Below are 5,982 nucleotides of genomic sequence, written 5' to 3'. Positions count from 1 at the left end.
CGCACCGAGGGGACCCGCCTCTAGATGTTTCGCCTTCTTCCACGCCTTCTTTCCGGTCGGACGCTCTCCCTCCCCCCCCGCCGGCGGCCGTGAAAACAAAGGCCTCCGACGATGCCCGTGCACCTACGGCTCCCGGCACGCGGACGCAACTAGGGGGAGGGGTGGCGGTGGCGCCAGCCTTGGCCGCCTTCGGTGGTTTGGCGGCCTTGGAGGCGGGGCAGTTCTTGCGAACATGCCCCACCTCCCTACAGGCATGGCACCGCACGCCGTCCGACGTCCAAAAGACGCGGTAGGCAGTCCCCTCGTGCATCACGTTGAACGATCCCTCTCATCTCCTCCCGCGCCAGCCGGACAAAGAGCTGGCGGCGGAAGGAGAACACGTGGCGCAGGCTGCTCTCCCTGAGGCCGAGCGGTATGGGGTTGATCCCTGACCTTACCTCCCCCAGTTGGTGTATGTGAGGGAGGAGGAGCCCAGCGGGAACAAAGGGCGGGACGTTCGATAGAATGACCCTCTGCGCGGTGGCCTCGAGAGGGTCCACCTGCAGGAACGCCCCGCCCACCGTGAGCCCCTTTTCAATGGCCAGGGACACAGCCTTCCCAGACATCTTGGAGGCCGCGACAATGGCCGAGGGGCCGACTACCCCAGCCATCGCCCGCACGCACTCCTCGATGCTCATCGTGGGGTGAGTGTAGCTCTTGACCCCGTGTTTCTTTGTGACAAGTCTGAAAGGTGGCAGGGCAGCAGGAGGCGCAGGAGGGGCCGTGGATGTGGACACCGCCTGCGCGTATGTCCTTGCTGGCCCCGCCACCGGCGTGGATGGGGTCGCCATCACGGGGTCCCTTTAAGGGCCACACCCACCCCAAAGTCACAGGCCTTAATGGTCTTAAATGGCCTCGTTTAAATATTTGAACAGAGGGAGCTCTGAAAGAGGCACACCTCTCCCCTAGTTGGCAATTGGGGAGGGGCTGTGCTCCCTCTGCTCAGTTGTCTTAATTGTTTTTCTTTTTTTTTCAATTGGAAGGAAAGGGCTCTCAGAGAGAGAGGGGAGAGACAGAGAGAGAGAGAAAGAGAGAGGTGGGGATGGGAAAGAGGGAAGCTGCGAGGGCAGGTCTCTCCTCACAGCGATGGGTGGGTGCACTCCCCAGATGTCAAACAAAACAGTCCTTGGGGTGGTCTTCGGGTGGTGGGAGAAGATGTCTTCACCTGGGGCAGCTGGAGCCACACAGGTACACACTCCCAACGATGTTAATTAGGGCGATTGAGTTTCTTCAGCCTGGTAGCTCCAGCTATCCCAGGCTAGGCAATGGGGGAGGGGTGCTTCAGTGGTGTGTGGGCCTAGCTGTAGGCAAGACTTCCACACACACACACACATCCCCCCCGCGATGTTCCAGCCCTCGAATGGTCTTCTTTCCTCCCTCCACCGATACAACAAAGCCGTTTGGGGAATGCACCAAAACACACCTACCTTTGGTTGAAGAAGTCTTTCCCTCCTTTCACACTGGTTAGTTGTTCTTTTTTCCCCCTCTCTCCAACTCTTTGTAGAATTAATAAAGTTGTTGTAGTCTTCTGCTCTCCTCCTCTCCCTCTGGATGAATGGTAATGAAGCCCCTTCCTTCCTTCCTTCCTTCCTTCTCTTCCTTGGCTGTTTCACAGGGTTCTCGAAAGGCCTTCCAGACAGGAGCAAAAGCAGGGAGTTCCTTCTCTCACTGCTCCAGGCTCCAAGTGAATAGGCCATGCCTCCAATAGTTCCACCCTGGTCCTTGTGCATGAACTCTTAGGAGCAAACAAAAAACATTAAACCGTGCCCTCCGATTTGGGGGAAACACCAAGCATTTACAAGGCCCTTTTATATTTTGTGGTTTTTTTGGGGGGTTTTTTTGGGCACAAAATTGTATTTTTTCTCCAAGTGCCCCCTATAAAAGGGGAGGGGGACACTAACAGCACCGGCAATTAAAACAAATTAACTTAAAAAACATAAAATCAAATTAAAATTTGGTTGCCGGGCGTGATGATGCACTCCAGTCCCTCCGGTGCCCACCTCTCGCGGAAGGCCTCGAGCGGACCGGTGGACATCGCGTGCTCCATCTCCAAGGACACCCTGGACCGGATGTAGGCGCGGAAGAGAGGCAGGCAGTCCGGCTGAACGACCCCCTTGATCGCCCGCTGCCTGGACCGGCTGATGGCCGTTCCCAGGAGCAGTCCCACGAGGAGGCCTTCGGACCTACCCGCTCCCCTCCGCACAGGGTGCCCAAAGATCAGGAGTGTGGGACTGAAGTGCAGCCAGAATTTCAGGAGCAGCCCCTTTAAATAACAAAACAGGGGCTGCAACCTCGTGCACTCAATAAAAACATGGACACGGACTCTTCCAGACCGCAGAAATTGCAGGCGGCCTGGGAGCCCGTGAACCGGCTTAAAAATTTATTGAACGGCACTGCTCCGTGCACCACCCTCCAGGCCAAGTCCCCGATAAACAGTGGGAGGACTCCCGCGTAGAGTGCCCTCCATCGGGGAGCCCCGCCTCCTCCGGACGGCAAGATGGTACGCCATGGCGTGTCCAGATGGCAGGCGAGGATGGCAAAGTTGAGAATGTGCAGGAGCAGCCCGTACAGGAAACCCTTCCGCGCGGAACTGAAAGGCACGGAGGGGATTTCCTCGAGGCGGCTCAAGTTGTGAGGCGCCGGCCCCCGAGGGAGGTTCCGGGGTTTGGCGCCGATGAGGAATTCCGTCCGGACGGGGGTCAGTTCGGACGGGATCTCCCCACGTGCTTGAGCCTCCTCGATGCACCTAATGGAGTCGGGGCCCAGAGCTCTTGTTAGCGACTCGATGGCATCGGCCGCGCGGCGGACGTTGGCAGAATTTAGGCGCCGCGCCAGTGTGTCTGGCGCCATCCAGCCCGCTCCTCCGCCATCGAGCAGGTCCCTGACCTTGGTCACCTCACCAGCCACAGCCCTCTCGTCCGACCGCCACCTAAAACCTCAGTCGTGGAGATACGGATTCCCGACCAGCGGCTCCTGCAGAATCTCCCTCCTTCCACACAGGTTGTTGTTTTTTCCCACATCTCCAACTCTCTGTAGTTGTAGTAAATAATAAATGTTTCTGTGCTCCTCCTCTCCCTCCGGATGTTGAATGGGTAGCAAGCCAGCCCTTCCCTCCTATTCTTGGGCTGGTCTCAGGGCTCTCCAGGCTTTCGAGACAGGAGCAAAGCAGGTAGCTCCTTCTCTCTCTGCAGCTCAGCTCCAATTGAATAGGCCACGCCTCCAATAGCTCCACCCTGGTCCTTGTGCATGAAACTCTTTTTGGAAAAAGTGGTGTCCTGCGCATTCGTGGCAACATGATGCACCATAAAGTGATGAGAACTGGTTTGAGCGAATTGCTGCTTCATCCAAAAGTACACTAACTCCTTCGAGCCGGAATTGAACCAGCTACCTAAGGATGACTTTGCTGAGTATTCCACTACAGTCCTCCGCTCTACCAACTGAGCTATCGAAGGGAAGCGGCTCCTTCCCAAAAAGTTAGTTTGCAGGTGCAGCAGTTAATCAGGAAGGCGAATAGAATGTTGGCCTTCATTGCAAGAGGGATGGAGTACAAAAGCAGGGAGGTCCTGCTGCAACTGTGCAGGGTATTGGTGAGGCCGCACCTGGAGTACTGCGTGCAGTTTTGGTCACCTTACTTAAGGAAGGATATACTAGCTTTGGAGGGGGTACAGAGACGATTCACTTGGCTGATTCCGGAGCTGAGGGGGTTACCATATGATAGATTGAATAGACTGGGTCTTTACTCGTTGGAGTTCAGAAGGATGAGGGGTGATCTTATCGAAACATTTAAGATAATGAAAGGGATAGACAAGATAGAGGCAGAGAGGTTGTTTCTACTGGTCGGGGAGACTAGAACTAGGGGGCACAGCCTCAAAATACGGGGGAGCCAATTTAAAACCGAGTTGAGAAGGAATTTCTTCTCCCAGAAGGTTGTGAATCTGTGGAATTCTCTGCCCAAGGAAGCAGTTGAGGCTAGCTCATTGAATGTATTCAAATCACAGATATAGGTTTTTAACCAATAAGGGAATTGAGGATTATGGGGAGCGAGCGGGTAAGTGGAGCTGAGTCCATGGCCAGATCAGCCATGATCTTGTTGAATGGCGGAGCAGGCTCGAGGGGCTAGATGGCCTACTCCTGTTCCTAATTCTTATGTTCTTATGTTATGCGGTGTTGAAAAGGCTTAACTTCGTCCTACATTTCCCCTTAAATGGCTGACCAGTTCCCGCTTAGGACAGGACACAACTCTTTACTTGAGATAGCACCAGGTCCTGGCTGGTCCAGATTTTGATCTGGCGAGCTGTGACTGGTGACCCCTTGCTCTCAAAAGCCTCCATGGCCATTACCAAGTCTGCTGGCTGTTGCATTTCTACCCCAGTGGTGGGTAGTGGAAGCTGGCTGAGTGCATCAGCACAGGTGTCGGTGCCTGGTCTGTGGCGAATAACGTAGTCGTACGCAGATAGTGTCAGTGCCCGTCTTTGGATGTGGGCTGAAGCATTGGTGTTTATACCTTTGCTTTCAGAGAACAGTGAAATGAGCGGCTTGTGATCAGTTTCGAGCTCAAATGGCAGGCCGAATATGTACTGGTGCATTTTCTTAACTGCATAAACTCATGCTAAGGCCTCTGTTTCAATCATACTATAGGCTCTTTCAGCCTTGGAAAGGCTCCTGGACCGTGTGGAGATTCCCCGATACATTGGTTTGCTGTAGCACACAACAGATCCCGTATGATGAAGCATCATAAGCTAGTATTAATCATTTGCAATTACGACTCCGTTATTCGCCACAGACCAGGCACCGACAACTGTGCTGATGCACTCAGCCGGCTTCCACTACCCACCACCGGGGTTGAATTGGAACAGTCCGCAGATTTGGTAATGGTCATGGAGGCTTTTGAGAGCAAGGGGTCCCCCGTCACTGCTCGCCAGATCAAAATCTGGACCAGCCAGGACCCGGTGCTATCTCAAGTAAAGAGTTGTGTCGTGTCCTAAGCGGGAACTGGTCAGCCATTCACTGGGAAATGCAGGACGAATTTAACCCTTTTTACCACCGCAAAGATGAAATGTCTATTAAGTCTGACTGCTTATTATGGGGTAATCACGTGGTTTTGCCAGAAAAAGGTAGGGAGACCTTTATACGAGACCTCCACAGTACACACCCAGGCACAGTCATGATGAAGGCCATTGCCAGATCGCATGTGTGGTGGCCCGGCATCGACTCAGATCTTGAATCATGCGTGCACCAATGCTACAGTTGCTCACAACTGAGCAATGCGCCCAGGGAGGCTCCCCTGAGCCTGTGGTCATGGCCCTCCAAACCATGGTCCAGGATTTATGTGGATTATGCCGGTCCTTTCCTCGGGAAAATGTTTCTTATAGTTGTGGATGCCTACTCTAAATGGATTGAATGTGTGATAATGTCATCCAGCACGCCCACAGCTACCATTGAAAACCTCAGGGCAATGCCTGCCTGATGTCCTTGTCAGTGACAATGGACCCGGTTTCACTAGCTCTGTGTTCGGCGAGTTCATGACCCGCAACGGCATGAAGCATGTCAGGTCTGCTCCTTTCAAGCCCGCCTCCAACGGCCAAGCGGAGCGGGCAGTCCAAACAATTAAGCAGAGCCTGAAGCGACTGATGGATGGCTCCTTGCAGACTCGCTTGTCTCGCGTTCTGCTCGCTTATCGGGCACGACCCCACTCGCTCACGGGTCCCGCCCGCCGAACCTCTTATGAAGAGGGCCCTCAAGACAAGCCTCTCCCTAGTCCACCCTGACCTCAATGAATATGTGGAAACCTGGCGGCAAAAGCAGAGCATGTATCATGACCGTGCGGCTGTAACTCGTGATATTGATGTGAATGATCCGGTGTTTGTGCTCAACTATGGTCCAGGTCCTAAGTGGGTTGCTGGCACTGTTTTGGCCAAGGAGGGAATTAGGGTGTTTGTAGTC

General features: G+C 54.2%; 1 non-coding gene across 1 annotated transcript; it reads right to left on the bottom strand.

Moving 5' to 3' along the window:
• Positions 1–3,399: 3,399 nt before the first annotated feature.
• On the bottom strand, positions 3,400–3,491 carry trnay-gua (transfer RNA tyrosine (anticodon GUA)). The gene is given in 2 exon segments: positions 3,400–3,435; positions 3,455–3,491. It is a non-coding gene; the product is annotated as a tRNA-Tyr (tRNA).
• Between the last annotated feature and the right edge of the window lie 2,491 nt (positions 3,492–5,982).

Source organism: Pristiophorus japonicus, chromosome 1 (assembly GCF_044704955.1).
Source record: "Pristiophorus japonicus isolate sPriJap1 chromosome 1, sPriJap1.hap1, whole genome shotgun sequence".
NCBI lineage: Eukaryota > Metazoa > Chordata > Chondrichthyes > Pristiophoridae > Pristiophorus > Pristiophorus japonicus.
The sequence above is the reverse complement of the archived record's forward strand: the minus strand, read 5'-3'. Positions and strand labels throughout refer to the sequence as shown.